Source organism: Anser anser (assembly GCF_964211835.1).
Source record: "Anser anser genome assembly, chromosome: 2".
Taxonomy (NCBI): Eukaryota; Metazoa; Chordata; class Aves; order Anseriformes; family Anatidae; genus Anser; species Anser anser.
The window spans coordinates 58,819,572-58,846,822 of NC_139721.1; the positions used below are offsets into that span (position 1 = coordinate 58,819,572).

The following is a 27,251-nucleotide window of genomic DNA, read 5'->3' on the forward strand; positions in this document are numbered from 1 at the left end:
GGGTTATAAAACTGAATTTGTTTATCTTTTGCTTTTTTTCTAGGTCTACAAGATGCCACCTAGATTTGTTGGTTCTTTTACAATGACTTTAATTGTAAGTTTTCTTACCTCAGAACATCCTTATAATTCACAAAAAGGCTTTTCCCTATAGTGACAATAGTTCTTCTCTGGATGATTTTTTGATATGTTGGAAAATATTAATAGGCCAGGAAAGTTTCAGGTTGCAGAAATTATGAATCATACAAAAATCATTTGTTATTGTCATGTATTAAGACATTCACTCATCCACACAAAGCACAGAAACAATGTCTTAAATGACCAAACGTTGCATGAATAGCAATTACAGAATACTGAGTAAGCAGTTCACAAACACATAAAATCTTTTAAAAATTTCCTCTAAGCTGCACTGTACATATTTCGAAAGACTGTATTTCTAAATTTTAGGTCTGTTTGTTAATCAAGTAAAATGTAAATGTGTAAACCTCACATTACTAAAAATATGATCGTAAGTAAAACTGTGATCATTTCTTTTCAGAAACTTCATCATTCAAAACACCTCTGCAAAGGAAAAATCATAAAAGCATTCTGTGTGTTCAACAGTTTCATGATATACCCCGCTCAGCTTTCAGATATACAGCAATTTTATCACTGTTGTGGTTTAACCCGGCCAGCAGCTAAGCACCACACAGCCGTTCGCTCACCCTCTCCCCTCCCTTTCTGGGACGGGGGAGAGAATCAGAAAAATGAAGCCTGTGGATTGAGATAAAGACAGTTTATTAGGACAGAAAAGAAAGGAAAAATAATAATAATAATCATGATAACAGCACCACTAATAACAACATGTACAAAACAAGTGATGCACAATGCAATTTCTCCCCACCCGTTGACCAATGCCCAGCATATCCCCAAGCAGCCCGTCCCCCCACCCTTGCCAGCCCCCCCATATTAATTGTTCAGCATGACACCATATGGTATGGAATACCCCTTTGGCCAGTTTGGGTCAGCTGTCCTGGGTCTGTCCCCTCCCAGCTCCTGCTGCACCCCAAGCCTGCCCACTGGCAGGACAGTGTGAGAAGCCAAAAAATCCTTGGCTTAGTGTAAGCACTGCTCTGCAACAATTAAAACAACAGTGTGTTATCAAGATTATTCTCATCCTAAATCTAAAACACAGCACCAGACCGGCTACTAGGAGAAAAATTAACTCTATCCTAGCTGAAACCAGGACAATCACTTACAGTGACTGTTTGCAGGTATGTTGTGAGTTATCTGTTTAAACAGAGTATGAGTCTTTTCCCCCTAGTCTTTGTTTCAATATACAAATTCTGATAATGTAAGAATTCTTCAGTTTGTCTTCAAAGCTGTCTAGTTTCTATATTCTTACTTTTATTTTTCCTTTTTCAGTATTATGAACATGACTCTTTTTAATATATTTGATTCAGCTAGCAAACTTTTTAAGTAAAATATCAATTGCTCAAAGAATGTTGAGCTCCATTTAAATTTTTTATGATCTCACTATATCATCTCTCTATATATCAGTGGTGATACTCTTTCCTTTATTGTCTTGCTGGTGGATGGACTTGACAGAAAATCCAAGGAAACAGGAAATGTTTGTTGGCAGCATGAAGATCTGCTCTGCCGTGGGACCCATGGGCTGCAGGGGGACAGCCTACTCCACCATGGGCCTCTCCACAGGATGCAGGGGAATTAATTTCCATATTCTGCAAGTTCTGGATCAATATTTGTACCAGAATGAAAAATCCAGTCATGAAGCAGTAATTCATATAATTCCATTTTGAAGAATGAGGCACAACTGAAATCATATTGTGGCTCCCTGAGCACAATGAACAAAGCAAGTCAGGAGCACTAGAGGTGCCAGCAACTTATTGGATGTTGTCTTATGTGCAGCCTGCTGTTTGGTTATTGGATGCTGTCGTACGTGCAGCCAGCTGTTTCACAATCACATGACGAGGAACAGGAGGCTGGAAAGGCATGTGACGTATTCATAAATGTTGCAGATGGCAGTTTCGTTCTGTACAGTTTGTATATTAATCACTTATTACAATATTCTGTGTGAGCATTGAAAAGGTAATGAAATAGGTAACAGTTGGGTGTGTTCCCAGCCTAAAAATTTAGTGTCTTTTACTAACAGATAGGGCAGTGAGAAACTGAAAGCAAATTAGAAACAACACCTTCCCCCCCCACCCGCCACCCCCCACCCGCCACCTTCTTCTGCCTGCCTCTTCTTCTGTGTGCATTACAGAAATGGCTATCCTAGAGAAATGTGGATGCAAAACAGTTCATATCAAAGATGGGGACTGTTAACTTTAAAGTGTAGGCACCCTTAAATGAACCCAACACAAGCCATAAAATTGGTTGCAACCATGCCTAAAGTGAGCTGAGATTCCTTTGCTGGCAGTAAGTCTAAAGATAACCTGAAGTTCCTAGGGAAGCTTTAAGAAAATATAAACAAGAAGTTAGAGAGTTCAGTCAAAAAATATTTCTGGACTGTACTAGAATTAAGAACGAATTAAATGGACTGCCTTGATGTCTGTAAAAATAATGAGCTTTTTAGATATCAACAGATATTATTTAAACATGTAATGTCTCTTTTATGATGCATTCTGAAGCATACATTCATTATCCCTACATGCTGTTCAATTAAAACAATAGAAAACAGAATACACCAAAGCAGGGGATAATTACCCTGATAAAGCCAAATTGTCATTATTCTTTCAGTAATAGCTTTGAAATTAAAACAGATATGGATAAAAAGTTAACTGAAACTTATTCATGGCTTTTTCATTTAGTAACACCAAACAATTTCAAAGGATATCTTTTTTTTTTTTTCTCAAAAACTGACATAATGTCAACATACTTTCATAGCCTATTATTCTATGACTAAGTCAAAAGTGATAGAGCATAATAATAACCTAGTATGAGATTGTAATGGATTAACAAGGGGATGTGTGATATGTAAATTACTAGGATGACTGGAATTTAGATGATTTCTAAAACCAGCAGTCAGAAATCTTTTAAAGGCAGATAGGATAGTGTAGCGGAATCTTACAGATAACCAACACAGACACAGAAGTAATCTGTAAGAGAAAAAACAAGTTCCTACAAATGAAAGAGTAATACAGGTAGTCTCTGACCTAGATAAGATATAAAATAGTAACTACTGTAATATTTTTTAAAGTGAGAAATAGAAACACTCCCATAATACATTTTAGATGGCAGGAAGCCATCCTTCCTTAAAACAACAACAAAAAATATATCTCAGATTAGAAGGTAACTTTCATTTTTCTAGAGATTTGGAATCAGCCTTTGGGCAATCACAGAGCAATCTCTAACACCGTGATGCCATTTGGGAGATGGCAAATATCAACCCAGTCTTAATTTCCTTCTAAGGCCAGGTAACTCAGAATTCAGTAGTAAAAATGAAAGTAGAAGCTTAAATAGAAGCACCAAGTAAAAACTAATTATGAAGCACCGTGGTTATGTTGTCAGTTAGATATGAAAATAAATTTTTAATGTTTAATTCAGGAAAACAAAAGAAAAAAGAAGGAAAAATCTAGATTTCTAGGTCCTGTTTATTATTAGTAGTAGTAGTAGTAGTAGAGTTTTTATTTAGTTTCTGGTGGAAGAAGAATTGATAAAAAATGCAAAGGGGTGGGGAAAGGAATTTTATCATCCATACAATGAAGAAAGTTCTGAGTGTGGCAAGACAGTGCCACAGATGGGGTGCTAAACAAAGTGAAGTTTAATGGACCCGAAGCAATTTACTAGATTCAGAAAATGATCTATCATTAAATAGGGCTTTCAGGATTGTGGCCCACAGGACTAGATCCATTCAATGTTCATCAGAAAATATTATTTTTACAACATTCTAGCAAAATTTTTACTGTAAAAGACCAAACCAAAAATGTGCCTTCAGTCTTACCAGCTGTTGAGGAAAACTTGTCTTGCTCCTAAAAAAGGAAGCAGAAAATGATGCTCTTAAAATTGAGGTCCTAATTGTGCAAAAACTTGTGCATCCACTAAATTGTATTCACTTGCAAATCAATGGCATGTCTGGAAGCATGTAAATATTTACAAGAGCCTGGAGTGAGATATGATTGCTTCATAAAGCTCTTGCATTAAAAATAATAATAATAATAATATTCCTGGCTAAATATGAATTATTCTGAAGAGTGTTGCTTGCATTTTAGGCCTTTCTTCTGGCCTACATTCCCAAAAATTCAACACAGTAAAGAAGCATGACATATTTTTAATGAAAAATATTTTTCTATTAAAAATAAAGATGCCAGCACCTATTAATTATATTACACAGTTTATTACACTGTAGAAATAGACCTCAAACCCAAGAACTGATTTGTAAAACTGCCTGTCAAAATGCTACAGTGTCAGATTTCAATCACAAAGCTATTTTTATTGCAAAGAAAATCTTGTTCTGCCATGAAGAGATTATTGGTGAGCTATATCTACCTTTCAACGGAAAAAAATAAATAATTACAGAGGCCCTATTGGTATGATTTTTTATTTTTTTATCCTATGTTTATATGTTGCTAGGAAACTAAATCATTCTGATTACTTAATGATTTTTTTATTATGATATGTGTTATCATTCTTCATGTCTTAAATTGAGAATAGTAAATTCAGTGAAGATCTCAAATCTGAGTTATCTGCCAGCCACAAATGAGTAACACTACTTCATTTTTTAGAGAAGCAACAAATAGTGTAATATCCATTGAGTTAATGCTCAATGCATTTACCACAACACTGGCTAGAAGTGACCCAGAGTACTTTCTATACAAGAACAGTTTGATAGTGTTATTCCCTTGCGTCCATAGTCTTCAAATGTATAATCTGGCTACATCATTTAATATCTCTATTTTATACTATCAGGTCTGGTATTAAGAACTGAGCAATCCCTGGTACTTCTCTGTATATGTCAGGTAACATATTTACCTGTATATTTACAGGTAACAGAAAAGGGAGAAAAAGGACCTGCTGACTGAATTAAAAAATTACAAAAACAGTAGTCTGTGTGTGTTGTCAAAGGAACTGTAAGCAGCAAAAATCTCAGGCTTCTTGATTCTGAATGGCCAGAAGAGGAATCTGAATTTTGCAGTAGTAGTAGTACTACTTAGTAGTACTAAGAGCAACAGGCAGTACTAAAAGCAACAGATAAAAATAATAATACTAATAATAATTAATAATAATAATAATCTAAGTTTCAAAATTCAGACTTTATAGTCTTCTTACTTTCATGTGTTTTGTTATAATTTGCAACTGTATCCTGGTACATTATTTTTCTGTCTTGCTATTTTTCTTTCAACATTCAATATTATGATTGTCCCGACTCTGTATATAGCTCTAGACCAATTAAACATAGTATTTTAAACCTAAGTTGAACATTAAACTATTAATTTCTTCACACATATTTATCTTGTATTCTTAGCACAGAAACTAGCCATTTTACATGCATTAATATATTTCTCTTTACAGAACATCAGTGAGATTAAATTCCGGATTTTATAACTACGGAACTGAGTCTAGGAGAAAATAAGAAGAAATAATTTTAAATATCCAGGAATTCATAGTACTCTGTTGGAAATGACTAGGACTTGATATTTCAGAGAACGGGGCCCTTGTACATTATTTGTTATGGAGTTGCTTTAATGAAACGATTTCAAAAAAAGCGTGTAGGTATCATACATTGAAAACCCAGCAAGTAGGCAGTGACCAGTCCCAAAAAGTTTGGTTTGTATGAACTGAGCAGTCTTCTCCAGGAATTCTGCTTCAAAAGAAGAAACAAAATTAAAGTTTAGCCATGAAACCAAATTTTCTTCACCTGTATAATGTAGAGTTGATAAAACATAATATATTACATTATGTATATCTCTACTGCAACTGAGCATGGGTAATAAAATAGCCTCATCCACTACATGCCTTGAATTTAGCCCCAAAATATTTCATTTTGTGTACTGAATTACACAAGGATGTTTGTAAAAACAATATTTGATCATATAATTAAGGAGAGTGTCTTACAGATGTGTTTGTACAAATCAAACTAAATTCAGAGGAAATTTTTCTAAAATAATTCTTGATTCAAAAAAACAGATTTATTAATGTCTCTTTAACATTGCTTATTTCCAAATTTATATAATTAAAGTGTAATTACCTAATGCTTAAAACTAGCTAACTAAACTAAACCAAAATAAAATAAAATAAAAAAAGCAAGACAGCCCATCAGACTTGGAAATTTTTGTTTCCACATTGTGGAACTCAGTGAAGTAACAAAAATAACTAGCAGCAGCAACATGCCTTTCCCATAAAATGGTATGGGATACTAATGACATGAATCTTATTACCAGACTTCGCAAATACGTGCTAGCAACGACAAAGGGTAGATATAAAATTCCATACCTAGTTTTGAAGGAAAATTTTCCACAATGATCAACAATCATTTAGCCTATTCTACCACCTCTTATGTTGCCCTTTCTGCCTATTCTGTCTCTCTATTTTTTGGCCATTATGCAGCATAATTACATCCTCCTTCAGTCCCACCCTATATTCCCCAGCTTCCCATTTTTTGTCTTTTCTGTTCTCAGCTTTGCCCTAATTTATAACATATTCCTTCATTTACCCTTACTTACTTCCTATCTCTTGTCCTTGCAACTTTTTCATCTTGTTCTCTCCAAATCTGTCTATTACTCCTTTCTCACCTTTCCCATCACATTCTTTCTCTTCTCTATGCTTGCTGACTACCAACAGCAGATTTACTGATAAATGAAGACAAAGACTCGTTCCAACCCTTCTCAGCTATTTCACCCCAGACATGGACAGTAACAGCTTAGAGAGACAATCAGAAGAAGAAAACAGAAAAAAGCCTAGAAATATTATGTATGATACAGCCCTTCCAATACTTATAAAATTACATTTTCTCGTAGTTTAGGTAAGATAAAAAAAAAAAAAGGCATGTGATCACACAGATATTTGTATGTTTTATAGTGTCACCAAAGCTGGGCGAATCACATTACTGCTACTAATATGCTATTTAATTTCAAGTGGGGAAAGGGGGGAACAAAAATATACAACAACAACAACAAAACTTTTCAACATAAAATGGAACAACTATTTTCCAACATAGATATACGAATACTTCTTCTCTAACCTGGTTTTCAGAAATGTCAAATCTTTTTATCTGAACTATTCCTTTAAACTTTATGCTTGTATCAGAAACCTCTTCTTGAAAACATCTGATTGAATTGATTAAACTTTAACAAAATTATAAGGAGCTGAAAAGAGACATCTGTAGAAAGCGTCTGAAAAGTTTAAGTGCAGACTTTAAGACGCTTAAATAAGAATGATCATATAAGAAACAAATATAAATCTGGAAATAATTCCTGATATATTTATTAGAAATACAATCAATGGAAGATCATAAATTTTATCAAGAACATTTGAATATTAAAAATGAGATGTCAATCAGCCAAGATGGGAAAAGTACAAGCCTCTGTGGTACTTCAATCTTGCCTATATACACTCTTTATGGAGGTAGTGCAACGCCTGAGAATTTAAGAACAAAGTAGACTGCAACAATGTCTACAATGGCTAATTTCAAATCTGAAGAAGTTGCATAAATGAGATATACACTAACAACAGAAGACTGACAAATGTTTGCACTGCCATAGATGATGATAAATTATTAGCAAAACCCCAATGAGTACAGTTATGTAGATGTTCTGACATCTTTTCTATCTAACGTGGATCATTTTCCTACTGATTCTTTCTCTGGGAGTACTACAGCAGCCCTGACTGTGACATTATTGTGTTCCTGTACCCTACTCCAGCTCAGCTGTAGAAGTTCATGTATTTGGGAAGGCTGTACTTTAATGCCTTGCTAGTGCGAATACCCACTGTGCTACTGAGGATCAGAGAGCTTCACTTTTACATTTATAACAGATCTTATTTGACCTGTTTCTAACTGTAGCCTTTGGAGCAGGTAGATAAATAAATAAATAAATAGCTCTAAGCAGATTTACAAAGTTACAAAAAAAAAATAAATCAGAACAACAACAACAAAAACATATATCATCCCACCTTTTCTCAATAGAAGAGGAGCCCTAATTTATATCCTACATGCTGAAAATAACCAAGGCATTACCCAGAGAGTTGCATTTTGCAACAGCTTTCAAAATATCAGAAGTGTTAAGGAAAAGTTATGTAACAACACGATGATTCAGAACTACACCTCACAAACTACATAAATGATTACCAATACACGCAGGTCATCTACTTTCTATCATACTTCATTTAGCTAATGAAACATTTTGGCAGCTAGTCATAGATTTGCAACACAAAACCTACTGACAGAAGATATATGGTGAAATAATGGAACATTTTATCACTTAACCGATCAGATGTACATTGTGTTTAATACATGAGGGTTTCTTTTGACTATCGTATCTTATTGAAAGGCAGTAGGTTTTATAAATATCTAAATGCCATTACTGCTAACTCTTTTATTGACAACAATTTCACTAAGAAACACCACACGTATTTCTAAAATAATTTTCGAAATAGCAAATACCAAAGACACTGTGTGCTATTGATAAAGTACAGTTATGAAAGCAGAACAAATTTTATTTGTTTAGTAGATGAAAAGCTTGCAGCAATAAGCAACTCTTGCAAATAAACACCACAAAAACACACAAGTTTAAGTCATGAAAGCTGTAAGGAAGGATAGCACCAGTAAAATCTGGCCCTTCTGGTGCTTACATACATCACAGAATCACGGAATCGTCTAGGTTGGAAGAGACCTCCAAGGTCACCTAGTCCAACCTCATGAAACTAAAAAAGCTGCACTTACTGGAAAAAAAAAAAAAAAAAAAAAAAAAAGCGCTATTAATTAGAACCCACTGTTCTGTTTCGGACTTAATAAATCCTTACTATACCTGTGAATGGTAGCATAGGAAGAATAAAAGGTCTTCAGGAATCTTGAGTAGACTGACTTCAAAGTTATTCAGTAAGAGAGTGGTATTTAGTCTTCCTCTGGAGAATATATAAAAGTCTCACAACTTCTTCTGTCAGTAGTCACAATTAACAAGGAATAATCAGTGCCAGCTAGTAGGTCAGCAATAGTAGGGACAGCACTAGGGATCTTTCTGATTTTAAAAATACAAGCCTTCAAATACCAGAGGGGAAAAAATAAGCTATACTTTCTGTGACAAAGACTTATTCAATGGGGTATTTTTTGTCTACCAACAAATATGCAGTTCCAAATGACTGCAAGCAATCCATCACTGAAGAAGAAAACTTCATGAGATTTAGAACTGTGAGATTTAGTATATTTCTCAATCTCTGCTTGCTGAACTACATATTCTGATACGATGTCCTTCACAATCAGCTCAAAAGTATAAAAGATTCAAAAATACATTCAAATGTATTTTAAAGTAGTGAATAAAAACTGAACAGGTGGCAAAATCCTTTGTGCAATATCATCACAGATGAGTAACCCATCACGATGTTTGGTTGTTAGTGGCCATCAGATGTCCAGCCAAAGAAAAAAGATGAAAAAAATAGGAAAAAAAATATCAGCCCTGTTTAAATGCCATTCTGTAAACAACTTAGTTTTGTAGTTAATAACATCAATGTCAGTCTAAAACAAACAAACACACTAAGAAAATAAGTAGAAATCCAATCTAATTTCAAACAGGATTGTAACACTTGTTCAGTCTCACAGAAATTTGAATTAGGTATAAAACAGAATCTTCCAACGCTGTAGGTAATAAGCACTTATACGTATATTTGACTCATAATCAGGAGTAAATAAGTCAGTATAACGGATAATGAACCATTGAAAGGGAGAGAATTTAGATTTATCTACTATCCTTTCCAAACACCTCAGTCATACATGCAATATTGAACTAGTATGTAAATAAAAAAAAAAAGCAATTTCTTAATTATGTACCAGACATATATTCCAAAATGATTGTTGACATTATATATTATATATTAATATAATATATTATATATTTTATATATATATTATATATAATATAATGTTGACATATATATTATATATTATTATTAATATATTATATATTATTTATATTATATATAAAGCAACAAAGTTTCCTGATAACAATCAAATGAGAGTGTATGAGAGACACTATAATGTTATGACACAATATATCACTCAGCTGAAAGATTTTTTTTATTATTATTTTTTTCTCCACACAGACAGATATTGATAGGACAAGGGGGAATTATTTTAAACTAAGACAGGGGAGATTTAGGTAAGATATTAGCAGAAAATTTTTCACTCAGAGGGTGGTGAGGCACTAGAATAGGTTGCCCAGAGAGGTTGTGGATGCCCCATCCCTGGAGGCATTCAAGGCCAGGCTAGAGGCACCTCTGGGAAGCCTGCTCTACTGGCTGGCAACCCTACACAGAGCAGGGGGGTTGAAACTAGATGATCTTTAAGGTCCTTTTCAACCCAGGCCATTCTATGATATCAAAAAAAAGTAAAATTAGAGTTTTATATATGCATATAAAAATAAATTTACATGCTTTGAGTATGAATGTATATATGAATATTTTAATATATTCAAGTTTTCAACGTATATAATTATCTAGTGATCAACAATTAATATTGTATTTGAAAACCTATACAAAAAAAGAAATTTACCTATAAAATTGCAAACTAAAAAGTTAGGACATTATAACAGAAACTTCATAGCAGGCTGAGACTACTGTTTTTTCTTTACTTTTTTCTATTCATACTTTACTCATGTAAATCTCTGAAACCCTCTAGAGGATCGAAAACCTTCAAAACCCTGTATGTTAGTCTCCTTACTATGTAACAGTAATATCTGCTCTTAAATATAATCTAGATAAGAGGCAGCACTTGATTAACATTCTCTGAGGAGCTCTTCTACTTAAAGAAATTATCTGTGATTGTAACTACTGATCTGAAGCTGAATAGGGTCAGCTGTGTGGATTCTATGTGTATTATGTGGAAACACAGAACTGGAGAATAGTAACACTGAAAACAAAAATTAGTTTGGCTATCTGTTGCTGAATCTATAAAACAGAAGTAGGTTTGTTGTTTGTTTTTGGTTTTTTTTTCCTGAAAAAAAAACCTACATGAAAAAGTGTTAATTTCATCAGATAGTCTCTGAAACCAAAGTTAATTTAAGCATGCTTCAAATGTATCACATGCTTCAAATTTCTTCTTTTTCCATCTTTTGTATTTGGTCAGAAATTCAGAATCAAAAAGGAGCAAAGTTTTTTTTAACATGGCACAATCTCTGGATAAATAGACATTTAAAAATTATCTTCATTCTTCTTTATCCTTCTGCAGGAAAACAGAACTTGATTGAAACTTTCATTATTTTAACTACTCTAACAGTTTAACTACAATAGATCATTAACTTTACATGAGAGGAATAACTCAAATGATCCGGTATTTTAAATACAATTTATTCTATGAATTGATAGTGTTATATTCTGAAAGACTACTTCATCAGTATGAAGGACTTCTCAGTAGTACTGTTAGGTGTTTGAGAATGGAACTGTAATTTGGGAGAAAACTGTATTCTACTACTTGTAATAAAGTTATCAAAGTCATTTGATGGTGGGTTTCTTCCTTGTTTCTTCCATTTGTGGTAAAGTTACAAGTGTCCCACAATTTCAAACGCATTTATTCCGTATTCATTTTTAGCATGATCATATGGTCATATTCATCTAATATATAAAAGTAATGAAAAAGTGCAGTGCATTTTCAGGCTTTCTAAAAACCATCTGATTTTGAATTAGAATGACACATGGAAGTGATTTTCAAAAAATGCATTGCCAAAATATCAGTAGGGTATAGGTCACAATTTTACTGTAAAAGCTATACTTAATATATATCCAAATAGCTAGAAAGAAAACAGTGAGAAGAGATAAAATGCAGACCTTGACTTCACAGTAAAGTCACTGAAACTGAGAAGTAATAAAGATTTTTTAAGGTCTTTGTTATGCTCAGAACTCTCTGTTGTATGCATGTTTATCTGACTATTCAAGCAAACTCTGCTCTTGAAGATAAATAGTTCATATTTTGTAGTGAGAAAGTGCTGAAATATCAAAATGCTATGGTAAAAGATTAATGCCCTTTAGAAAAACATAATTATATTAAATGTGAATATAGTAATTAAATAACTGGAAAAGAAATGAAGCGAAATCATACTTCATCATGAACTTAAAATTAATGGTTAAAATTCTACCTTTACTGAGACACTCAGCTAAAATCAAGGAATTGAGCACTCAGTATAATGGTCTCTGGACTCTTCTTTACTGTCTCTTCTTCTTGATCTTAGTGGAGGAGGGGGAAAAAAAAAAAAAAAAACTTCTTTAAAGAGATAAGTTAAAAAATACCCAGAGGGAGTAAACAAACTGTCTAGATTTGTAAAATCACTATGACTGCAATGATATCTAATCTTCAGAAGCAAGGTAAAGTATTAACAGTGAGAAAGAAGAAAGAGATGACAAAGGCAGCAGGATTTTTTCTTCCACAATCTAAGTCCAATCATGCAAGTACAGAACGAAGGAAAAAAAAAAAAAAAAAAGGAAACAGGATCCCTAGAATTATATATATATATATAAATATACAGCAGTATCTTTCCTTTATCCAGACAAGCATGAAATACATACAATAAAGCCATCTTTCCTCTTGCCATGGGGGATTCACTTCAAAGAGAATCTGGACACAGCTAAAGGTACATGACCAACTGCCTCAATTAAAGCAAGTTTGGCCCGTCACTCTGCCCTCTCTTTCTCCTGTCTTTCATATCTAATTAAAAATCTTTCTCTTAAGTATCTCTTCTTTGTGAAATGTAGTTTGACTTCAACAGTACAAGGATTTAATTCCTTGACTTCAAAGAACTTCACATGCAGGCTTGTAGTGTAAATGTTAGTTTTATCCATATGCTATTAATATATGTCAGCATTTGCCTTCCACTGAACTTTTAGGACTTTCACTTCCTTATCTTTTATTATACAAACATCTGTTTTTGAAATGGAATAGGAGTTGCTTTAGATCAATCTAATTGGTGACATTTTTATTAATTGTAGGCTAATTTTAAGGGACTTCAAGGGCTCCATTTCTCAGATGCTTAATGTTACGGAGATTTCACGAAACTATGCAAATTTTAAAGACCTGTGCTATGCCTATGTGTATAATTAAATTTATATTTTACAAAAATCTGCTTCTCAAGTGCAGTTGGATAATTTACAAATGCTTATACAAATGAACAGTTTAAAATTTCTACCGAATGGGTAGAGAAGATTGAATTTGCAAAATATATTATAAATTACAAAATATTTATCTAACATTTATATAGGTTTTACACAGATTTTCATAGTTCAGGTTTTAATTGCGTTTCTTTCCTTTAACATGCCTAAGGTTTATGTTAATTACCAGAACAAATATTATAAATCAAGTTTATGTGAAAATGCTATAAACACTAATAAACACAAAAGCACTTTTTTATAATTAAACATAAATTAAAGTTGGAAAAGTGCATTTTATATTGCTTTGTTTTGATTTTCAGGGATTTTGCAGTATGTGTTTATTTATCAATTTCCAAAATTCTGTAAAACAGAGGATATCTCAGTATAAATGACTTGTCATGAGGATGGTACAAATTTTCATAGAACATCATACTCTTGAAAAAAAGACTTGTATTTTCTGTGAAATTGAAATTTAAACATTAGTTAAGCTATCTTCAGACTATTGTATTTAGCTCTGCATTTATGCCTCTTGGAAAGTGTAATACATCTTGGTTTTAAAAGCATCTATAATACATTTAGGATTAAGTATTTTCCTGAGCAATGTTTTAGTTTTAAGAAAGACTGAAAAAATCTATTTAATTATGGTTTCCAATTCCAATTTCTATTTTAACTCTATAATGCAAGAAAAGTGTTAGAAAAATACTCAGAATGCGGTGAAGTTCCTTTTAAAGTGCTTAAATGATAGGCTTACCATTGGTCTATACTGTGAGGCAAAAGCTAATGCTGTAATTAAGGTGAAACCTAAGATAAAAATGTTTTTAACTACAGGTCATTAAAAAAAAAATAGCAAAAAAAAATATTGAAGTTATTTCAAACATGTATTAATGGGAAAATATTTTAGCCAGCTCATTTGATGTGCTTATTTCTCCACTGAAATCAAAGCAGAGAGGACTACATTATTCTGTCAGCCAGCCAGCTTTCTCTCCCAAAGGAAAAATTAGTAGCAGATAAAAAGTAGGTAATAACGCTAGATAGATGTCTGCCTACCATGGGAAGCCTTCTGAAAAGTTTAGAGACAACAAAATCTCTCTTATTCCTCACATAAGGCAATGAATATAGTGTCATACACCAAGCCCTCATTATTCACATGGATTGGTTAGGGACTTGAGGCATGCTCTCGCTGCACTTAACCATCCTATTTTCTGGAAGCAAATCATCTGATCGGAACAATATTTTATCCTACACTGAAATTATGTTTTTAAAGGAGATAGTTGATGAACTGTGCCATGAAACATAGTCTTAAAAGTGCTGTGAGAAAAGGGAGATTGAGAGAGAGAGAAACAAAAAGAAGTAGCAAACCATATGGAGCTGAGGATATACTTGTGCTGTTGTCAAAACTCTTAATTTCACCATCCTTGTCAGGAAATGGCTACCAATAGAGACAATGCCTTTGTCTGTAAATGTTTGTAAACCTGACAGAGCTTAATGATCAGAAGTATTTTTCCAGTATTTAAAGACAGTAGGATCTATAGGAGCTTAAGCTCAAATGAGTTTTTAACCTACAGTATAAGCATTGCAGAAATGATAACAGAAGAAGGCATTACATTTTCATTGTGTATTTAATATAGTTGTTTTGATATCCTTAGGGTTAACATCTTGCTACAAAATTCAAGTCAACAAAAAAGTATAAAAAGATTCAGGCTGATGTAAGGTGAAATGGCTCTTGGTCCCATTGATGTGGCTTCATCAGCACTGAGTTACAACATGAGCCAGGCCAGATATAGGTGAAGTACAAGTTCCTGGTTACATGTACTTTAGGAAAAGCTTTTTCTAGCAACTCATCTAAGCATTTAATAAAACTGAGAAAGAAATTGAAAGCAAAAGGAAGAATTGTAAGCATAAGGAAGACCTTCAGATGTCAAATATGACAGGAATACCTTAGATGAATATCATTTTTATTTTTATTTTTTATTATTATTTTGTTTGGTAAAAACAAAGATGTCTCTACTCCAGATCTAAAGGGAAATTCATAATTTAGTTTCTGATGCTGAGTGTAAGTAATGTAACTTCTAAGGAAAGTTATGCACCTCAGAGTGGGATTTAACAAGCTTTAGAACTAGACATTAGAAAATACTGGAAAAAATGAAGGGTATTGCAATTCCACCTTCTTTCAGGAAGAAGATGAGAGGGCTTCAAGCACATTATTAGGATTCATAAAAACCTAGTAGTTGCCTAAAATTACATTTTCAATTGAAGATGATGGGATTATGCCCATCCTGATTGTAATGGGGTAATAGTTCAATGCCTCAAAAGTACTCCACTGACCAGTGCTATTTTCAGTCTGAAGGCACTCAAACCCATATCATCATCCTCTGCTGACTGTCCTTAGTACTTGGTTACAGATGCACCCCTCCCTCTGTACAAATTCTGCTATACTGAAGGAAAACAAACAAACAAACAAACACTTCAAGAGTTATTGTAGGAGAGGAGTAAAAGGGTTGTCACTTTCCTGTTCATGACTAGCCTGCTCATTCACAAGTTTGAGAACTAGGTTTGGATAGGATATGTCCACATTATTGTCCAGTGTGGTACCAGGGTTATGACTGTGAAGTGAAACTCTGCTCTCTGTCTTACCATGCAGTGGTTCACATTCTGGAGCTCTCTCTGATACACAGACTGGATTCCTTTTGCCTTCCTCTACAAATCTGCTCCTACTCTGCTGCACTACTTGCTAATGAAGACGTATCAAAATTCTGTTCAAAAGTCAGATTAAATATTTATTTGGAGAATAGGTTTAATTCCAGCCTGTTAGGGAGGAAATTCCCTTAGAGGTGGAATGTGTTTTTGAACTCTTCTGTCTGATGCAGTGCTTACTCTGAATTCCTTTGCAGTCTTATGCACTCTCAACTTATTTATGGAAGAAGAACGGCACTTCTTCAAAGGAAAGCAGTGGTGGATATAGTGTTTCAATGGAATTTAATTTTGTTAGTTTGCCCTGGTCCTGTACTCCTCCCACCATGACAGACATAGCACTGCCACCCTAGGCCACATCAAAGATCCATATAGACAAACACTCCGTCCCCAACAGAATATTATATGAAATGCCCTGGGGAGGGTATAATTATAGGACAGAAGAATACTAGGTCTTCACTCACTTTAAACTATTTCATACCTTTGATTGTTCTCACTGCCCTTCCCTGGACCCTTTGAAGCTATAATATTTTTGAGGAGAAAAAACCAAAATGCAACAGAGTGTAACAGATGTTGGTGCACCATGTTTTAAATAAAAACATAAGTATATTTTAATTGTGCTTCTATTTTAGAAAGAGAATTTAAAATACCATGTCTGCTTCTGATCACTATTGGGCATGTAGTTCATTTAAGATTTTCACACACTATTTTTTAGCACTCCAAAATCTCATTCTTGAACGATAAAGCTAAGCCACATCACTGCACAGGTAAAGTTAGAGGTTTGGGTGGGGCCTCTCCGTAAATCATTTCACATTCACCTATATTGAATTTCTTCTGCCATTTTGTCCCCAGGTCACTCTGGAAATTCTTTTGATGTTTAACACAGTTGGGTTTTTTGTTTGTTTGATTGTTTTATTTTTTTGAACACTTTCCATTGTCCGGACACTTTTTCACCTTACTTCCCATATTTCCCGTTTTCCAAATCATAACTGAATATGCCGAAAAGCACAGTGAAAACCCCTATTGGGAAACATGAACATTTATTCTTATTTCTCATTTTTAAGAATTTTATGCTTTATCCATTTAAGGACCTTTTCTTTTATTCCTAGAAGCTTAGGTTCATAAATGTTAGTAGCTTCCTGTAAGGTAACATTTAATTGTTATTGTCTTCCTTAAGATGAAGCCAGTCTTACTTTTATACCTAGAAGAAGAAGTTGGGGAATTGAAATACATTCAGGGCTGGCTCTAGACATAATCAAAGGTAAGGGACTGTGTTTGTCAGCAGACTCAGCCCATTCTTACTAACAGCAAAAACCTGGAAGTTAAGCTGATGGCTGCTGAGGGAGTAAGAGCAGAAGCCATTTTGCAGTAGGAGCAAGTAGAGTTGTCCTTCAGTGGCAATATTCCTCAGCCCAGGGATACAAATGAAATCTTGACACTGCCCAGAGCTTTCTCTTGAAAAAAAAAAAAAAAAGAAAAATTATTTATTTATTGAATGATTTTAAATGTGGCCAAGCCCTGAGGCCTAATTCTTAAGGTAGAAAAATTCAATTTTATTGACCTTTCTTATTACTTTCATGCTACTCCTGCATCTATGGGAAAAAAAAAAAAAAAAGGCTAAATATGAATGCACTTTGGACATTTGTCTGGTCTAAGCATCTTATATAAGCCTTTTAAAAAGACTAGCAGCATCTCTTGGTTTACCTAGATGTCTCAATATTATCACAATAAACTCCACTTTCTAGCTGTGCCACTGAAATTGCATTTCCCTTGACCAGGTACCTCCTTAAGCAAGACTACACACATGAAAATAAAAGGCTCAAGAAATGCCAGAACCCTTGCAGAGTTCATTCGAGTTCAACTATTGGCGAATGGTTTAGATCTTAACATCTTTTTAAACCAAAAATGATTTTTCAGTCCTCTATGCAGATTGGGCTTGTTTTATTTCAGAGAGAAATACAGAGTTTATTTTGACATATAATCTTCTAAAGCATCCAGATTCATCTGTAGTTCCATTAGGATCCAACTCGCCTGTCAAACAGTCTGTATCATTAGCAGCCACAGCATCTGCTACCAAACCACATGGACAGTGCTACAGATTTAACGAACAGGTGTTTATTTAATAATGAATTTATTTTAAAGGTGTTCTATTATCAATTGATATGCTTCCAGGAACACCAAGATGCTTCAGGAATAAAAATATCAGGCAGTTAATGAGAATTCTGTCTATAATAGGCAAAAAAGACTATGAAACAGGTCAAATTCTCCCCTTGGCAACACTGGTTAAAATTTTTTCCTATCAAATACATAAAAACAAGACAACAAAAGTTACAGCTGCTAATAACAATAACACTTCATTGCACACTGTCTCAATATAACTCAAGCACTAAGAATGCCAGGGGAAAATCTGAACTCTTTCATGGGTTCAGAAGAACTATGGAAAGACAAGACTATTATTAGCCTCTGTTTACCCATCCCTTATGATTGACAGCAGAGAATATGCAAGACCATTAACTCAGCTTTATAATCAGATGAAATTTTCAGGCTAAACAAATCCAAAATAAAAAGAGAAAATGCACAGATTGTCCACATTAAATTTTGAGGCAGGTAGTAGCTCTAGCCTCACCAGAATTCCATATGCTACATCACCCTTTGTAAACAAGAGTTTATTTTATACCTCTCTTAGCCTTGTCAAATATTAACATTCATCTCATGTAAGAAAATTACAATAAAATGTACGTTTGCCATCAGGATGATCTAAAACTGCTTCTGTTTAGCACTATAGTTGATACCCATGTCTACAGGGATGACATACATAAGTGCAATATTATTTCTTCTTTCTAATATATTGGAGAGCACAAATCTGTAGAATTAATGTGTGAAACCTCCACCTTACATGAATCTGTGCAAAAAGCTGTAATCAAGTGTTGCACAAAGATCCTGAATTAAAGATAGAAACAACAACCTTACTCTATTTACATTTCCTCTGATGTTTAAAATAGAATGGCCATGCTATTTTCTGGCAAAAAGACAGATTGATAGGTAAGTATGTTGTTGACTGCAAGATAAAAGGTTATTTCACATTGTAGTATCTCATGGAATTCTTGATTTTATTTATTTTTTTTAAATAGGGATACAAAGGTCTTTAGTTAAAAATAACAATACTAATTACCCATTTGAAAATTTCCTGTTACATCCAGAGTTTGTCACAGAGAAATTTACTCATTACTGACGTACCTGAGAGAGCATTTACAACAGAGTGGGGGTAAGGAGGACGGCAGAGACGGTAATATTTTAAGGTTTCTGGTTTTTGTATTTTTTTTTCTAACAATATTTAATCCTCAGGCTTTCTTTTCTTCACAACTGCTTCCTTATATGTTTTTTCAATGCCAGCCCAGAAGATAATCAGTAACTAGCTTTCTTGCAACAGGAATGTTGTTCATAATTTATAAAGTAGTGGCACAGAAAGATTTGGGGAGAAAGAGATGAGAAGAAGAACATTGAAAAGAGAATGGTAGCCCCCAATAAAAAGTCATTCTTACTATAAAATATAGTAAGCATTAAAGAGCTAATTTAAAGTATTAATTGTAAATGGGGACTTGAAGCAAAGGAGAGCATAAGAGAGACAAGCTCAGAACTCACTGGTGAAAGGAGCAGAAGGGAACTGACAGCTGGGATTGAGACAAAACTACTGAAGCCACATCAGCACAGCCAACTCTGAAATGAAACTCTGTCTACTTCACTTCATCTCTTCCACTGTCAGCACTGTGCTCTGTCCACCCTACAATAGCCCCCTTTTCTCTCCTCTCTTCTGATTGCTGCCAGAGTTTATACCTCAGGGAATAATGGCACATTATTTTTCACTTTGTGGGTAATCACCTGTCTCTTTAAATCGACATCAGGTGACAGCTCAGGACCTTCATGCCAAAAAGCTCTTACTGACTTGGTGGAAAGTAAGGCTTATGAACCACTGTGTAATCATTTTTTTTTTCAGCAGATTCTTTATGAGAGCAGCCTCAAAGAAGACCGTGTTTTCACCCGCTTCCATTGTTTTCTGTGTGGAAGCATGTTACTCTGGCTTAATTTGTTTTACTAGCACACAGTACACTGGGGCCTTAACAAAAGCTGTTGCAAGTAATTATTTCATAAGTCAGCAGCAATGACGACAGTGCCATTTTTCTGTGGGTTTTTGTTTGCTTGTTTGTTTTCCCTAGAATGCATGCATAATTCAGGTTGGACATATTGTTCAATATGTCCAATTAGACAAGGGGAAGAAAAAAAAGGGGGGGGGGGGGAAGAAGAAAGAATAATAAGAAGAAAATCATACCATTCCTTTTAAACAGTACTTTGAGGGTTATTATTTCTTCTCAGAAGAAGGGAAAACCAGGAAATTGAAATATGACCAATGAGGAAATACAAAATGAAACTTTTTAGGTGCATGTAGCTAATGAATGTGCAGAGGGGAATGGAATCCTACTGGCTAGAGAGTGTCATGCACCATATGCACTGCCCCTGCCCAAGGCAATTCAGTTAATCCAAGGAACTGGCCATAGCAGCAAAAGTTCAGCCAAGAATATCTGCATTAAAACCAAGTAACTAAGCATGGGCAAAATTCTTACTCTCTCCAGGCAGACAATGGAACCTCCACTAGATCTGTATTGCATGTCCTTTTTCCATCGAATGTCACTAGCTGGTATTTTACATATTCAGATCCTTCTATAGTCAACCCCAAAATAGGTAACAAAGGTGAAAGAGCACAATTTCTGCCTTTATTTTTAAATCACGGAGGTTCCTTTTGACAAAGCAAAAGGGGGAGAAAGAAGGAGGAAAGCAAGAAGCAAGACAAATGACTAAGAACAGGTTCAGCTCTATCCCCTTTAAAAGGCTCATGATCAGATGTACCTGTCCTATTTCCAGCTAAGGAGCATTTGAGGAGTCTGAGAAGATGAAAGGATTGAGAATGAAGGTAATGTATTTTATTTTTTAAAGTACCATCATTACTGCAGATAAGAGGGAGAGGAACTGGTGATAGGGCTGAGAAAGGAATGAAGGAATTGAAGGGACATAGCTGGTACGGATTAAGGGGAAGAAATCTGCTGGTAGACAAGAGAACTGAGAATAAGAAACAGAGAAAGAAATAAGGGCCAAAGGAAATAAGCTACATGTTGAAAGGTGAGAAAGGAGTAGCAAAATAGATGGATTATGGCACAACATGCCTTTGCTGGAGAGAGATTTATCTGTTGTGTTAATCAAAGCACTTGTTGGCTGTGACCCTGTTCTGTCAGAGACAATGGGCTAGGCCTGGGTCTGTGTGGTCTGTGGCAACACAAAAAAAAAAAAAAAAAAAAAAAAAAAGGATGGTGATTTTTGAAGTCCATTGTTTCCAGTAAGTACACTGGATCCTGTTTTCGTATGGGGACAGGAAAAACCGAGTGCAAAAACTAACTATTTTGTTTTCATGGAGAGGTTATTAGCACCTTTTGTGGCCTCCTTTCTTTTTGCCCTATCTTCTTTTTCTTTTGAGGCAGACAGTATCATGGCCAAAACAGTACCAATTTGAGGAGTTTTTCTTAATTTAAATTACTGACAGTCAAAAAGACATTTTTAACTAAATGATTCAGGTATTGAGGGAAAAAAATAATCCAACGACACAAAAAAATAAAGAATCATTTAGGGAAACACCTTTTGTGCCCCTTCCCCAGACTAATTTCAGTCCATCACCCCTCCCCCACCTTGGGGGTGTCCCTTCCCACAGTGTGTCTCCAGTCACGTCCCCAGCAACAGCCCCTCCACAGCCCCTCCACTTTCCTCACCTGTCTCCTCACAAGTCCCCTCCCTGCAGTGGCTTTGGCTCTTTCTTAAATATTTCAGGGACAAGGCACCAGGGAGACCCAGTGGGCTGCAGGGCTCTTCCCATGGACATCAGAGCTATTTGGGGCTGTTTGTGAGTCACAGGCATCTCATGGCATCTTCCCATGAGGGTTACCCTGCAGCTCCCTACCCAGACCCTGCCAGCTAATGCCCCATGCAGTTGGCTGCACAAGAACTAGCACAGATCAGGCAACAAAATAGAGGTTCAGCCAAGGATAGACCTTTGCTAGCATTAAGCAGTATTCATATGTAACTCACCTGATCTCCAAAGATGTATGTAACCAAAAACACGTATTCATAAGGAATAAAAGCAAAGGAGAATGATTAATTGAGCCCACCCCAATAGCAATCATTGCAAAAAATGCCATCAAGAAGTCTTTTAGATTCCTATACAGTCTGCTGTTAATTACAGGCCTAAAATTATCAATGAGAAGAGTCACTAGTTGAAACGCTAAATAAAGACTAAAATTGCAGGTTTTGCTGCATAAACAGTAAATGTATTATTGCATTCTAAGCCTGTGTCCTTCATTTAACCTCCAATTAACTAAAGTAATTATGATTGGTTTCATCACCTGCCCTTCCACTACAACTAGCATGAATTCTTCCACTCTATCCTCCTTAGTAAACAATCTTTTCCCAGTATGCTTGAAAAGATTTCTATTTGCTTACATGTATCCGTCTTGACAGTGAAGATGGGAATTAGTTTTACCATTGTCTTTAAACAGAATGCTTTATTTTTGTCCATGTAGGTCAACCTCAGAGGTATTGCTTCAAAGAATTATGACACCATCATTAACCTCTGCTTGGCACAAGCATCCTCAGAGATTATTTAGATCCCTCTCCTCAACGTCCAATTGCCAGACTTTTAAAACCAGTTACTGAAGTAATGAGAAACTAGAGGTTTATCTGAGAAACACTTATGTCCAAACTATGGACACTAATTTTTACAATCACTAAGTAATTGAAGAGAAGAAGCAAATACAATGCCCATGGGGGCCTTTCCTTTGAGAAGAAATAACAAGTTGTTTTTGATGCTATACAGTAGCATGAAAGTGATTAAAAGAACAAAATGCTCTTTCAAAATGACACAGTGCCTTCAAACAAGCCTTGACCATAGGACTACATGATGGCTAACGCAAGTAGAAGTTCAGATACTTTACACTCCAAATTTCCGCTGAAATATTGCATTTCACTAACATAACTTCTCTCTCCTTCCTTTCTTAACTTGTTCCCATAGAGAAATATGCTTATAACAAGAAGGGGCAGAGGTGAAAGGGAAAAATGTGCTCCACAAAAGATAGTTCAGAGGAAATATTTTAAAATCCAACCATTTATGCTGTGCAGTGTAGTTCAGTGTAATGTATATGATTGTTTTCTGATCCTGGAAGATAAAAGACATCTGAATAGCATCACAAACATTGAAAGAAAAAAAAAAGAAAAAAAAAAAACAACAAGAAACTAACCTACTGCTGCCTGGGAGCATTGCTAAGGTTTGGAAGAAATAGATTTCTTTGCACAAAATGTTGCTGAGCTTTCTTAGCAGCAAACATCTCATCCAAGAGTAAAGGAATTATACTGAAACCAGAGTAAAAAGGGGTGAAGGAGAAAGAATATTAGAACTGAGCATAACTTCAGGGTTTTGTCTCATGCTTTGATTGTCTGAAGCAACTTACCCCTTACTGAATATACTTTGAGCTACTTAGGAGGGAAATATCATTGTGCTACCATTTGATCCTTAAAGGCACAAGGTGTGCTTTTAAGTTAAAATGCAGCATAGAAGAACTTAAACTCCTGCTTGCCAAACTATTGCTGTTTAATCAGTTTGTTTACAATATCACACACAATGTACTGAGCATGAAAGAAACAGCTAAAGTACATAAGGTGTCGGGTACCCAGACAGACATTCTCTAGATATAAACAACATAAAATATAACTTTAGTTATAGAACCATATTAGTATGGTCTTTTGGTACAAAGCTTGTAAAATTAGTAGTCTTTTCCATATCAGAGTTATTCTTTGATGCAGTGTTTTGAAGAAGTTACAAGAGGTTCACAGAGTTAAAAATAAAAAATAATAACAATAAAACTTGCTTTAAAAGTTCTGTGATGTCCTGCTGACAAACAGTACAGGTCAACCTTATTTGCTAAATTACAAAGTTGTTTGCTAAATGACCAGGGGATGGAATTAGCTAGAATTTTGCTTTAAAACCTGACATGCCACTGTTGCCCTTTAATTATCTTGACACAAATTATAGATGTTTTAATTACAAATTTCTTAACAGCCGTCCTTTCTCTTGGCTCACCTACACCACAGATTAATAGCACAAATGTATACCCTATCTGCTGAGAGACATTCAAGTTAACTAGAACATCTTACTAGAACATCTGTAGCCACCCAGTAGTGAAATTCCTCACAGCCTCCATCAATTTCTTCATTCTTACTGTTTGCTCTAACCCTCCAATTATCCATTAACAGTCACTTTGGCAGCTTTAAAACAAGTCCAAGTTCTGTAGATTCATATGCAACACCTTGTTTATAATAATATCCCCTTCTGCTTGACTTAAAATCTTCCCTTTATGTTTAGAGTGTGATTAATGAATTAAAACACCCTTTAGTGTTTGTAAGCAAGACAAATAAGGATGCAAAACAGAGGAGTTTCTCTTGAACATATATTCTCCTTTTTTTTCTTTTTTTCTTTTCTTTTTTTTTTCCCCGTAAGTTACACACATTCTGTGCTAGCTAGTTATTACACAAACAGAGATGAACAACAACAAAAAAAAAAACTGAGAACAAAAATACAAAATGTCACCCACATGCACAATCACACCCAGTTTTAATAATAGCTGCCTTTTGTCCCCACCCATTGCCCATGGCTTTTTTTAATGTATAACATTGACAGTCCATCTTAAGTCATCCCGAGGAAGAATAGAGCTTTTTATTTGGCATAGAAAGTCTTGCAAAATGAAGGCTGAAAGAGCATTTGAAAGTCTTTCAGTGTCTGCAGTATGATTTTCAGAGCCTTTCTGTTTTCAGCGACAACAACAGCAGTCTAGGTTCTGATTCCTAGACCTTATGATAGTAGGAAAAATCATCAAAGTGTGGAATATATTTGAAATTTCAACAGTTCTTAAAAAAAAAAAAAAAAAGAAGTAACAGCATACAAAGGAATATTATGCTCCTGATCTGCCCATTGAAGTGCCTTCGGTCCACTATTCTGACAAAGTTAATCTATTACTAGGAATGAGAACTAGAGAACTTTTTTTAAAAATGTTATTTTTTAGCTCAAGATTTCAGTGCAAGCACATTTAATGATAGGACGAATTCTTATATTCATACTTGTGTTAAAAGTTGAAAATAATAATAATAATAAATCAAGCAGCTAATGCTTTTGACTTCTTTCTTAACTTGAGAATCAGGAAACATATTTTTTAGATTTTCTGATGGCAAACCAGCTCCTTAGAGGTGTTTAAAGTGAGACAGTCAACACTCTGGATCTCTAGATGGGCTTGTGAAAATTTAAGCCCTAAATTTTTCTATGATATTACACGTTATTACACTTCAGCACTGTTTTTTTCCTGCCATGTTTATATTTATATTTCAAAAAGGTGCAATGCTGTCTGTTACCATGGTATTTGAATATCCCTTAGGCCTATGTATTGACAGAAGTACTGAAGTTCTGAGAAGAACTCATGAAACACAGACTTTTCTCACTTTTTTACAGTAAATAATTCCACTTAGCATAGTGTTTGTTGTGTAGCTTGGAAAATATTCTAAGGGTATATTTTTATATAGCTTATTCTTTAACTCTTTTCTTATTCAGTCCAGACAGAATATTTTGTTTCCTAAACTCTGTTCTTCTGATTTGTTCTATAATCTACATAAATAGAATAACAAATTTTCTTTAATTTTATTCTCTGCATGCCTCCTAAGACGTACGTTGTATTTTATTTAGCACAATTGTTCAGAGAGAAACAGCAGTACTTTATATATAACTCCCATAGAGCCTTACTATAAAAACACAAAAATTACATAAACCTCTTCCTCAAGTGAATTACAACTAATGTATGCAAAATATTTTCCTTATCTGTTTGTGTTTTATTTTTTCAAAGGCTTCTACCTACCTATTTTTCATGTGGTGGCTTCTTTTGAAGCTTGATTTCTGCAAAAACCATCAGAGTTAAAACAAGCACACATACCTTCACAAAATGTAGTAACTGTCAAAAGTTTTTCATCATTAAAAAAGACCATCCAGATGCCAAAGCAATGGAACACAGTCTACCAGAGGTAACATCTGGCATTTTGGCAAACTTAGCTGGCAGAAGGTTTTACATCTGCTTCTCCTGCTGTTCTTCTTACTGCCATGCTCTCCTTTTTTTTTTTCTTTTTTTTTTTCTGTGATAGAACTTCATTCTATAAAACTAGCTACTGTCCAGTTAGCTATCCTGTTCTATACAAATCTTTCATTACATTTTAATAAACACGTGAAATAAAAGAATAATATAAGAAAAAAAAACAAACGTGTGTTTCTGTGCCTCGACGCTATAGGGATTAGTGAAATCATCTGTGAATCATGTATGTACATATATAAAATTCTGAACTCAGAAGTCCTGTCAATTTTTTAAAAAACAGAAGTCATATGTGTGTTGTAATTCACACACCCTGTCACAGTAACTTTATAACTGAGAAAAACAAATCCTAAAATGGCGAGGAAGAAAGTCTATAAACTTCTAAGTTTTCATACACCTGTAATAATTATTAATAATAATAATTACTACAAATAATCTTTCTTTTAAAGAATATGCTCACTTATAGCTCAGATTAAATGTTCTAAACCAATAGGTTTGCTTTTGTCTGGCATTTTAGAGTGAAAGTATTACGTACCTGTTACTTCTGAGCTCTGGTCTTGCCACTCAACATGAAAAGAGAAAAACAGTGGGTCCGGATTTCAAATCCAAAACTTCATAATCAAGTTCCTTCTCTCTCAAGGAAGTAATGGCTAAGCTAGATCCCAGAGATGGAACAAACCCATATGTAGTTTAAATGATTCTGGATCTACCTCACCATCCAAACAGCTAAACACTGAGGTCTGAAAGCATCTTTAATATTAACCAGAAAGTCACAGTTGTTTGCATCTGCATAATGGTGTGGCATTATTGACCTATCATTGATTTATCAAAAGTCGTTGCATGATGTGTAAATATGTAACCTTACTACTTAACTGGTATTGTCAAGTGCTCTACCACCTGTGCCATTATATGTATGTCTCTACTGCCACCTACTTGTGCTAACACTAGGAAAGTTCTCTTCTATTTTGAAAAGCTGTAAAGAGAATATCATGAATTGCATGTCTTTTCTAAACATTTTATTTAAATTTCATCTCTACTCTCTTAAAAACAAACAAACAAACA

The 27,251-nt window shown here is 34.6% G+C and overlaps 1 long non-coding RNA gene across 2 annotated transcripts; it reads right to left on the bottom strand.

Moving 5' to 3' along the window:
• LOC310893563 lies at positions 1–26,894 on the bottom strand. 2 transcript variants are annotated; one of them, XR_014579094.1, is made up of 5 exons: positions 26,725–26,894; positions 25,965–26,002; positions 5,719–5,800; positions 3,941–3,968; positions 1–1,979 (listed from the first exon to the last, which is right to left on the bottom strand). It is a non-coding gene; the product is annotated as an uncharacterized lncRNA (long non-coding RNA). The 2 variants fall into 2 exon arrangements; XR_014579095.1 differs by lacking the exons at positions 25,965–26,002; positions 26,725–26,894 and adding exons at positions 8,961–9,089; positions 10,697–12,191 and having other exon boundaries at positions 5,719–5,797.
• Between the last annotated feature and the right edge of the window lie 357 nt (positions 26,895–27,251).